This window comes from Eupeodes corollae, chromosome 1 (assembly GCF_945859685.1).
Source record: "Eupeodes corollae chromosome 1, idEupCoro1.1, whole genome shotgun sequence".
In the NCBI taxonomy this organism is placed as follows: domain Eukaryota; kingdom Metazoa; phylum Arthropoda; class Insecta; order Diptera; family Syrphidae; genus Eupeodes; species Eupeodes corollae.
The window spans coordinates 286,135,673-286,147,824 of NC_079147.1; positions in this window are offsets into that span (position 1 = coordinate 286,135,673).

Below are 12,152 nucleotides of genomic sequence, written 5' to 3' on the forward strand. Positions count from 1 at the left end.
TAGAATTGTTTTCTTTTTTTTACCAACAGTCAACTGTTTTCTTTTATTCTTCCTTCGTCTTAAATAACTTGAATATAATTATCTTTAAACATAAATTAATACTTATTTTAAAAAAAATTATAATTGTTGTTTTTATTTTGTTTATTACAAATTTAAAAAATAAAACATAAAAATGGAATAGACTGACCCTTAGTTTTGTTTATTAAAATTCATAAATTTATATATTTTACGATTTTATGTTTTACATTATATTTAAACATAATACATCAAACACACACATATCTTAATTTTTTTGTTAAGACTTTTAATTAATTTGTATAAAAAAAAACAAAAAAATAAAAACAAAGAAAATTTCACATGAAACGACGAAAATAAATATTGAAATGAAAAAACAAAAATATTAATCAACGGAAAATTAATGAAAATAAAACAAAAAATACAAAAAATAATAATTCAAATACAACTTGGAAAACAATAGTTTTATTTTGTTTGTGTCGTTAAAATTGGAATTCAAAAACAAATGAGTATTGAATTATAATGATGAGGCTAAAGTTTTGATTTTATAGCTCACACAATATTGGAAAACGTCATATAAATTAATTACTAAAAGGTTATATTGAAGAATATGAAAAACTTAATATCCAAAATTATCATAACAATGTCACACCTACCCCAGATGAAGTTCTTTCAATTCCGTGCTCTGTTTTTAAAAAAATGGATGTGGAAGTAAACTTTTTAAGTCGGCAATCTACAGTTCTTCCTTCTTTTCGTGTTTATGCATCAATGTTGAGTTGAACTATTTCATTTCGAATTGTAACTGCTTGGCTTCGAAGCAAATTAGTCTGAATTTCATGAATTTCTTCTTCCGTATTGTTTAAATCTTCATGCTCGAAAATTTCATAACTTGAATCCTATTTTCTTTATTTTGCGCCCTAATCTCATTTGATTCAGCGTCCAAAAATAAACCAACACTAACAGTTTCTTATTATTATTGCTTGTATAAAGTCTAAGTCAAATAAATAAATAAAACTTATGTTTCAACAGTTTATTTTCAATTTATTCTTTTTCTTTGACACTTCAAATGGAAACAAAAACATATGTTTGAAATAGGGAGGGGACTTTATTCGATAGTTTTGATTTAAAAATCGTTGCACCTAATTAAATGTCTTAAAAATGCTAGCGCATTATAATTGAAAAAATTACTTTTTATAAGCAATATATTACATTGTTTATGGTTTAAAACGCTTATTGTCTTTATTTTATAATATATTATCGAGAATATATCGCATTTTCGATATATCGGTTAATTTGCACATCTCTGCCTGAAATTTATATCAATCGATATGATGATGACAGCTACCTCAAACCGGAATTCAATCTCCGAAAAGGGCTGCGTTGCGGAAAAAGTTCCGCTCCGATGGTTACCTCGATAGGGCCGATTGACTCTTTTGCTGGGGTCTGATTATGAGATTCGTGGGGGATCGTTTTCAATTCGAACTTTCAAATTCGACTCGCGTTTTCTTATTAACGAATTCGCGGCGAAGCGAAAATAGTTCTTCAGTGATTTGACACTTTTTATTTGATTTTTTCTTCCTATATTCCAGTGATTTATTTGGTTTGACAGCTTTCCAGAGTGCTCCCGTTACAATGCCCTTAACTTTCTTCATAAACTCGACGATAGTCAACAATTGATGTATTTTGTGAATTTTAAAATTGTATGTTTTATTGTTGATATAGGAAAATTAAAATAAAGCTAACTCACATTTTCATATAATTACAATCAAGGAAGAATCCACGAAATCGAACAGTGAATAATAATAAACACTCTTTCGCCTGTGAATCCGCCAAAAAAAAGCTGTCAGATTTCAACTCGCCAACAAACATTATCAGGCCTATTCTGCTATTCGTCGGGGGAAATTTTACTTGAATTTTCACTAATCATTATTCTGCTATTAACTTGAAGTGAATCTGTGTATGTCGGTAACGTCGGTAATACTGCGCGGTATTCATTCTATTCTCTACAATTCAGATCCGCATATAAAATGCAGCGGATATTTTATTTGATGTCTGGTTTGTTAATTTTTGTAAGCAAAATGTAAGTGAAAACTAATTTATTGCTAAATTTAAATATTTGTTTTATAAATAAAAGAATATTAACATTTTTAGGGGAAGGAAGACACTTTCTAACATTTCTCCGAAGCTCTATTTTTGAGGATTCATTATACCTCTGCTTACAATTGCAATAAAAAGTCCAATACTGCCCATTTCCATAAATTACACAAATTATTCTCTTTAGGTGGATTGATTAAATTTAATTTTTGTATGAATCAAAACAATTTATCCAACATTCCCATTATTTTTACATGAACAGCTGTTTATTTGAATGTTAAATTGGTTTGGGATAATGTAGTTCACCCGATGGATAGCAGAATGCAAAGGCAGTGTGAAAGGGAATCGAATAAACGATCCACGTGAAAAGCAGAATATGACATTTCAAATTCGCCTTCAAATTCGTCAATTGTTCGAATTCAAAACGAAGAAGATGAAAGCGAAAACAATAATTGAAAAGTCGCAAAATCGGTATCAAAACGATTCGAGCGAATCTCATAATCAATCCCCTGGATTTACAGATTATTGGTTAATAATTAATATGTCTTCCGTTTCCGGTAAAATATTTTTTAAATTCAGAAGAGTACATTACATATGTTTCAACTTGAAATTTATTGTTCACAAGGTGCCAGGCCAAGGATTTTTGCATCTTCTGCAAATGAACAGGGGTGGAATCGGCTAAGGTGATAGTTGACTATCATTTTTTTGATAGTCAAATTGACTATCATTTCTATTCCTTCTCTGTAAGATGATTCAACTCGATTCAATTCGATTGAACAGTTTGAGATTCAAATTGTCAAAATTCGTTGTTGTCTTGGTGAAATTTAAAATTTGTTCTTATAAAATATCTAAATAAAAGTATCAAATTGGCTGTGTTTGCATAAAATTAATACTTTTCTTGCTTTTTTCAAATGTCGCAAGCTTTGTCGGCCACAAGAATGTGTTTTTTTAAAGAACTACATATGTATCAGTGAAAATGACTGTCGAATTTGTTTGTGAAAGCTTTTTAGGTATTAATTTGACTATTAACTTACACCGATCAAATTCGATTATTTTGACTGTCATTTCTCAACGATTAGCTTAGCCGATTCCACCCCCGGTTCATATAACATAACGGACTTGCTTTAAATACAATTTCAGAACGCAAAATATGACCAATGCAGCTAGTTAATTTTTTATATGTCATTAATTTAAAACTTGAAGCTTTACTTGCATCAAGTACCATCATCACTATTATCTACACACAAAAAATCCTTACACAGGCTAAAAGTCCACCATAAGTTGTGTTTTTAATTTTAAAGAAAAACCCCTTTTACACAAAACTTAAAATTTAGTTCTACACTAAATAAATAAGGTTAAGTTCAAAAATGCAACTAGTTGCACGAGCCATTCAAATTCATGCAATAAAATTATGAACAGAAAAACTTCTGCAAGAATGAGGCAGATATACAATTTCAAAAACCAGTTCATAAATGTCATCAAAGTAGGCGCCTATAAAAACGTATTGAGTTTTTTCTTTGAGTTACGCGAGTTTTGTTTTTTTAGTGTCTTAACGAAATTCTTTCAATAAAAATGTTTGAATGAAACAAATTCATTCATTTCTATGAAGTATAAATATTATATTTCATCTTATTAATAAGAAATTTAATTTTTTGCCAAAAAATAATAAATATTCAATTATTCTACCTACACATCATGTTCTTACATTTTCCTGCATCAGCTGTCATACTGTTTTTTGAACAGAATTACCGACAGCAGTAATGTAGTTTGCTGCATTTTTACATTAATGAACCTACCCTAAATCACAAAGTTATAAAGTTCAGCTTTCAGTTGAATGAAGAAACATGATCAGTTGACATTTTGACATAAGTGGCTTCACTTGAAATTCGTCTTGACTAGTGCAGGTTCAAGCGACATAAGGGGCTTGAAAGTAAATCAAGTTTCTAGCATCTGATTGTCCAGCTGCCAAAAAATTTAGTTCCAATTATGACAACTCTATGGGAAATTTGACCAGAAAGTAAGTCAAGAAAAATCTTCCTTACTATCAAATCAAGTCAACTTATGACAGAAAGACAATCGATCATATTTTTTTAATTAACTGAAAGTTGGACTTTATTCCTTTACAATTTTGTTTTTTCGCACAATTTCATTTAATATTTTGTGTAAAAGGGTTTCTCGTCAAATTGGAAAAGAAATAAGTAATATATCTTTACAATACGGTAGTACCCGTGGCATGATGGTTAGTGCGTTGGACTGTCATGCAAGGGGTCTAGCGTTCAATCCCTGCCTGTGCCACCTTAATTTAAAAAAAAAAATTAATTTTCGCGGGTACTGCCTCTTGCGAGGAATTGACAACTCCTTCAAGAGTAATTCTTGTCATGAAAAAGTGCTTTCCCAACTAGCCATTCGGATTCGGCCTTAAATTGTAGGTCCCTTCCATTCCTGACAACAGTACTCGCACACAGGAATGGTTGAGAGTTGTAAGTTACTAGGCCCTGGTTCACAACGGACTGTTGTGCCACCCCATTTGATTTGATCTTTACAATACGAAATGCAAATTGGGATTGACTTGTAGTTTGCCAGAGGACTGTTTTGTAGACAATGTTTTTAGTTGTTTTTGTACGGTAACTTAAGGTAGAAGTTAGGGAAGTAAAGTTCTGAGTTTAAAGTTTATGACACTTGGTCAAAATGTACGTTCACGGAATGTAGTTGACTGGAACCTGCCCACTTTCTTGTCAAATTTTGTAATAAAGTTGCCTCGATTGAAAGTCACTTTTTGGCAGGTGATACTAGATCAGATACTTGTCCTGTCTCTAAGTGTCTTATTTCCTCTGAACTTGGGCAAAGTTTTCATTTTATTTTACTATATTTTACATTGTTATGTATTTCATTATGTCCTCATTATATCAGTCAATTATATCTTATCAACATAATTTAAAGCAGACATATTTTCATAGCAATACATCTCAATTTAATGTAATTATTAATTCCATTATGAAAATAATATAGGATCGCTAAAAGTTTGTTTATGTTTGTGTCTAACAATTTGTAAATTTTATTTATAAAGGTCTATTAAGTCAACAAATGACATTTTTTGCTTAAAATAAACAGTAATTTTAAAATCTTGTCAAATGTATATGGGGTGTTTTCATAAACGTCAAAAATGTACGATTGAATAATCACCTTTCTGCTTTGTTGCAGTATTGGTCGCGTTCAATCTCAGTTAGATAGGGTATTCAGATAACTTATTGTCAGTGTTTTAAGTTTTAAGAAACACCTGGACTATCAAAAAATAAATCTAAAGATATCCAAAAAATTGTGTTATATGTGGGATTCTGAAAGAACAGCTGATATTGTTGAATTTGAAGGAGGCTGAAAATTGATATACATAAATCGATCTCAAAACCTTTTTTTGTCTACTTTTGTGAACACTTCAAAGTTGTATTTGTTTTCCACCAGCAATGTCAATTTAAGTATTCAATATCATTCAATAAGGTGCCTAAAAATAAACCGATCCAAGATTGAACGCAGACACTCAATTTTTCCGCGCAGATATGCTTGGATACAATTTGAAAGTTGTCACTAAATGTTTGTAAACGTTTAAAAAAAAAAAAAAAACATAAAAATGCCTTGCAAAAAACGTGCTCTATCTTATTTGTAAATTTGCATATGTAGATAAAAAATATGATACATATTTAAATTCAAAAGATTCAAATTGAAGAATTATATGGATTTTATAAACAAAACTTAAACAAATTAATTTTATTATAAAAGCTTAGTTCTTAATTGACAACTTAAAAAAAAAAACCCAAACAATGCTTCAAAACTAACGGTAAAAAACTCCATGGTTAATAGAAACTCTCATTTATTCAAATTTGCACGTTTCGCCGTTATGTCTTATTTTGCTTTATCTGTTTGTTCATTTCCCGTTTTCTTAAAATCACCATATTGTGGGAGAAAAATGTGCTGTTTTTAAAGTCTTATCCAATTTTATTTTTCCTTAAAAAATAAATGTTCAATGTTTTACAGAAAAGAAAATTAAAAATGAAAAAAATTGCAGCTGACGTGGAAAACAGTATAGTTTCTCTACTTGAAGAGGGGATATCTTCAAGAAAAATTGCTCAGAGAATGAAAGTCTGTCAACGAACTCTCCATTTGGTAAAAAAAGGAAAAATGTACATTCCAGCAGCAATCCCCAGGCCGACCGAGAATGCTTAGTGATGGTGATGCGAAAAAAGACTGCAAGACGTCAAGAATAGCAGCAAAATAAATAAAAAGGACGTCAGTGAAGCTAGAAGAGCCCTTAACAGGATTGGTTTACAACCAGCAGTTAAACTGAAAAATGCAGCACTGTCTTAAATTCTGCAAAGCCGACAAAAACTGGAGTGTTGACGATTGGAAACGGGTGGTTTGGTCAGACGAGACCAAAATTAATCAAATTCAGTCAGATGGTTAGGAATATTTTTGGCATCGGCAGAATGAAACTCTCCAGAAGCATCAGATAAAGAAAACCATGAAGCATGGATGTGGCAACTTAATGGTGTGGGGGTGTTTTACATGGTGGAACATAGGTCCGCTGATCAGAATCGAAGGTATAATGAAGAAGGAACAATACCTTTCCATTCTGCGTAACAACTTACCAGATTTTGTTCACCAGTGTACATACCCCAATGAGCAGATCATTTTTAATCAATATGGGGTGGGGTCTCAAGCACAATTGTCCAGAGCTGGCTTGGGGAACAGTTATTTCAAACCATGCAGTGACCAGCAAAAAGTCCTGATCTAAACCCGATCAAGAACTGGAGGGCAATTCTTAAATTCTTATGATAATCCTCCAGGAAACTTGACCGACTTATGGGAAACAAATATTAATAATCGGGCAAAATTGAGCAAAAGGGAGTTTCCATAAATAATGGATTTTTTTAACGGTTATAATTGAAGCAATGTTTATGTTTTTTTTAAGTTGTCAATTAAGAACCCAGCTTTTATAATAAAATTAATTTTATTGAGTTTGTTTGTAAAGAGCATACAATTCTTCCTTATTTTTGCTCGTCACTGTACTTTTTCCTTTTCATTTAATATTTAAAAAAAAAAAACATTGTGCATTGTTACAAGGTTAGTTCGTTTGAAAATTTTACTTTATAGACGTGTCTATAGGAGGTCTTAAGATTTAGTCAAACAGAGCTCCGTCACTCGAGACGGTCAAAGCGTAACGGTGTCCTTCACATTCTGATGCATCAAACAGAACACGGTCAGCTTTCGGCGTCATATTATCCCAGTTGTAAAAGTAAATGAAAATTGAAAATTTTGACATTTCTCGACATTTCAAGGTCCCTAGAGTCGAAATAAATGATTTTTAGAAAGATGTCTGTGCGTGCGTGTGTACGTACGTTCGCGAAGTTTTTTCGTCGTCCATAGCTCAAAAACCAAAAGAGATATCGATTTCAAATAAATTTTGTTATACAGATAATAAGGCAGAAAGATGCAGAAAGGGCTCTCAAGACAATTGCGTGGGTTTTTTTTTTACCATAGCAGTTTGAAAAAGAGGTGAGAATTTTTGTATAACTTACGAACCAAAAACGCTAGAGACTTGAATTAAATTTTATATAATATATTGTAACGTGATATCAAAGAAGTATATTTTTTGAAAAAAATCCATTTAACTGTTTTTTTATAAATCAAAAAAACTGAAAAAAAAATTTGTCACCTCCAAAATTTTACGACTAAAATATGATTTCATCTATCATAATGTTTTTGACATCTGATAAAATTTTGACAGTTTTTTTTTTATAAAAAATACAAATTTAAAAAAAAACATTACTCAAAGTTCGTAAAAATTGAATATCTTTTAAAAAACTTGAAATTAAGTCTCCAAACTTATTTTATCTAATAAGAACTATTGTTTTCAACATTCTGAAAAATGTTGAGAAAAATCGAACTGATAGTTTTTTTACAAAAAATAAAAACCTAAAAAAAATTAATAAAAGTTGGTGAAAATTGATTTTCGACTCAAAAATCTTTTCAAAACTTTGGGATATTGGCTTTAATTTATTTTTATCCTTCAAAAAATATTGTTGTCAACATTCAGTAAAATTTTGAAAAAAATCGAATTGACACTTTTTGTACAAAAAAGAAGAAATATAGTTTTCAACATTCGATACAATTTTGAAAAAAATCAAATTGACAATTTTTTTTTTACACAAAATAAAACTCTTAAAAAAAAACAATACAAAAACTTGGTAAAAATTTACTTTCGACTCAAAGAAGAAAGTATTGTTTTCGATATTCAGTAATTTTTATATAAAAATCCAACAGACCGTTTTTTCATAAAAAATTAAATCTAAAATCATATAGACAAACTTTTAAGCAAGACAAATCGATAGACGGGATGGGAAGTTATTAGTGTGGGTCGCATTCCAGCCTCTTTTTAACTTCCCATAGGAAGTTATTTATTTTGTATTTGGACTGTTGGCGGTTGCGTTCTTTGTAAAAATCTGCAACTTCAATTTGACAGTCAACTTCCATTTTTAACATCACTGGCCATGATTGCGTTATGTTTGAATAACAACTAATAGTTTTACAGAAAACAGGGAACTCGACTGGGCGTCCCGCCAGACCGCGTTCTGTTTGACTAGGCCTGTAGTTACATATACTTTTAGTAAAACTCCCTTACCGACCATTATGTTCAGTTTAGCGTGGATATTTCGTATAACTAGAAATTAATATTGTCTTTTATTCTGTCATCATTGGTTTGACAGTCAATTCAAAATTTGAACTCGAATTTTCCTAACATTTCAAAACAAAAATCTGAAACTGTTATCTAAGGAATACAACATTTCGATCTAATACCATAAAAAGATTGCTGGACGCAGCAAGATTTTTATGATCTTTTCCAAACATTGGATGCTTTCATATTTACATAATTGTTTGTGAAAACATATTTTTATTTGAAATTAATCATTTGAAAATTGGGTTATATTTTATCTACTTAGGTATTATTTAGTTTGGCCATAAGTCATAAAGTTTCTATCCTTTTTCATTTATCGTGCAGATCTAGACTTTCCTAGATTGGTGCTAAAAATGTCAGATGGGTGTTGAGGATGTTTGAAATACGATTCAGTTTTTGAATCGATTGAAGTGATGTTAGGAGTGTTTCGGTTAAATGGTTAAAGGAACCTCACAGAACCAGCATTCCTGGGTTGATGGTTCTTTTTGAGAATAGTAGAGAATAGCTTGAAAATATTGTTGGCATTTATAGATAAAAGATGACTTCCCCATTGTGGCTCTGCCGTTTTTGTGATAAGAATGAAGGAAGCTGAAGGAACGAAGGCGCGATAAGAGGCTAGATTTTAGATTCCAAAGAAATAATGGTTGGCATCAGGTCATCATAAATAAACAGACCATTCAATTGAGTATTAACTAATAACGTTTTATGAAGACAGATTATTTGAGTAGGACATCGAATTGCGAACTGTCACAAATTATTTAAAACTTCATTTTCATTGTTAAGGTCTTAGTAAACGCATTATGTATTTTCTATAATGGTTTCTACTTTATATAAAAATAATTCTCATATAACAAACCATAGTGTCTTATTTTTACCATGAAATATTTCTTTAAATCAAATATTAATTTTAGTAGGAATGAGGTAAGTATATAAATTTTATTATACATAAGTAATTCGTTATAATTTTCTAGTCGGAAAACTTAAACAAATAATTATGACCGCAAATAACTTTGAACTGGTGGATTTTCATTTGACGTATTGCTTCAAAATTTATTCTGGAACCCTTTAATATTTGACGTTTAGTTTGAAATGTTGCAAAACGCATGATATTTGGACATTTGCTAAGTTTCCTGCAGCAAAAATTAAATACGTCAAAACTGTTCCTCTTTTAAACAACTGCTTTTTAGGATTGAGGGCATCATTGTTTGAGCTTGGAATAAATGTCATAATAATAAAAGTCATAAAATGTGGTGTTCAAACTCGAGTAAATTTTCAATCTTGAACATTATTAAGTTTGTACAAAAATGTCATGTATTTGAATCTTAGAGAAAGAAAACGTTTATGCAAGTTAGTCATATAAACAAATAGAATTGCAAATTTCATAAATTTGTTTAATTTAAAATTGCACTAAATCCAACAAAAACCCAACTTTAGTATACATGAAGTAACAAAAGTTTAAACCAAACACAACAATCGGAAAAATCCAAACCAATGACGTTGAATAATTCAAATGGATTTAAAAATCAGGGCTGTGTCTTAAGTAAGAGCATAATAAACATTTGACAAAAATTAAATCAACTTTGTAATAAACTTAATGTTGTACTTTAATAAAACAAAAAGAAATTTGTTAAATCTAAGTCAAATCGGTGTGAACGAATTTAAACAATTGAATTAAACTTTTTATACTTGAACTTGAATAAAATCTTTTTTTTTTTTAATACAAAAGTAATAAACCTGAATAAATGTACTAAAGTTTATAAATAACATTAAAAACAAAAAATATGTATACCGAAGGTTGAAAGTTATAATTAATTTAACAAAAATAAATTTAAAAATATACGAAGCATCAAATAAAAAATAAAAGGAAAATAATTAAAATTTGCTAAAATTTGAAATTTTGACTTTAAAAACAAAAATTATAAATACAAAACTCTTCGAAATAAATTTTTAAAAAAAGTTAAAACTAAATAAAAATATCAGGGCTATAGAGAGGATAGAAAGAGAAACAGTTTTTATAATAACATCATATAAGGTTTAATAATAGTAAATTAAAGAAACAACAAATTATAAATTAATAAAGTAGCCAAACAACACTTTTTTATAGCTCAGTGAATTTATAAAAAATAAAACTCACATTTTTTAAGTCCGTATAAACACAATTTGTACCTTTTATATAAATAATAAAATATTTATAATGCTCATTTGCGCATTGTTGTAATTTTTTGTCGATATTATAAAATATATTATTATACAATTATTAAACAAAAATAAAAAAAATATAATTGTAAAAAAGATGTGGCAACTATTTTCATAAAAACAAATTTTCTTTTAATTAAATATCTTTCATGATGGAAAATATAAATAAACGATTGCTTAGTCAAGAAACAATCATAAAATAATAAATAAATAGGTGGCGCAACAGTCCGTTCGTGAACTAGGGCCTAGTGACTGACAACTCTCGACCATTCCTGTGTGCGAGTACTTTGTCAGGGATGGAGAAAGAAACAATCATAATTCATACAAAAACAGCGATGTTCTAGAATATTAGGAACTTTAAAAATTAGTTTTTATGTTTTTATTTAATTTTAGTATTTCTTTTAAAAAAAAATGTGTTTAAGTTCTTTTCCTCAATTTTAAAATACGGCATATTTTGAGACGTCAAAAAATTACTTATTTTTTTGTTGTTTATTTAAATATGCGGAGTTTTAAAAAACTTATAAAAAAACTCATAAATTAATCTCAATATTTTGAATTTTAAAAAAACAAAACTAAAATGTAATCAAATTTTAACCCACTAATATGAATGCAATAATATAACTTAAGTCGAATTGATAATTTTAAATATTAAACAAAAATAAAGTGATTTTTGTCTTGAGAAATTCCCTTTAATATTTAAAATAATATTAATTGTTATATAAACAAAAATAAGAACAAATTATTTTTTTATCTTACATTGTAATTTTATTTGTATTTTTAGGTTATTGAACATTCAAAAATTTTGTTTTTCTAAATATAAATGAGTTTTGTATGTTTATGCTTTATAAATAATAATAATAATAATATAATAACAATTTTTTTTGAAATATCTTCCTTTCATTTATTTGCTTAATTCAAGCCAATGAATAACAACAACAATTTTAAGATGGCTTAAACTAAAACATTCTAATCCTAACTCAAAATTGAAAGAGTACGGAGTTAAGAAAGATTAGAGTAAAGGTTCTTTTAAGAGACGAAATAATAATGTTAATATCATAGGGATGTGCCCTGTTGCCTAAAGGTAAAATTCTTGTATTTTAGTGTAATAAGTGGCAATTAT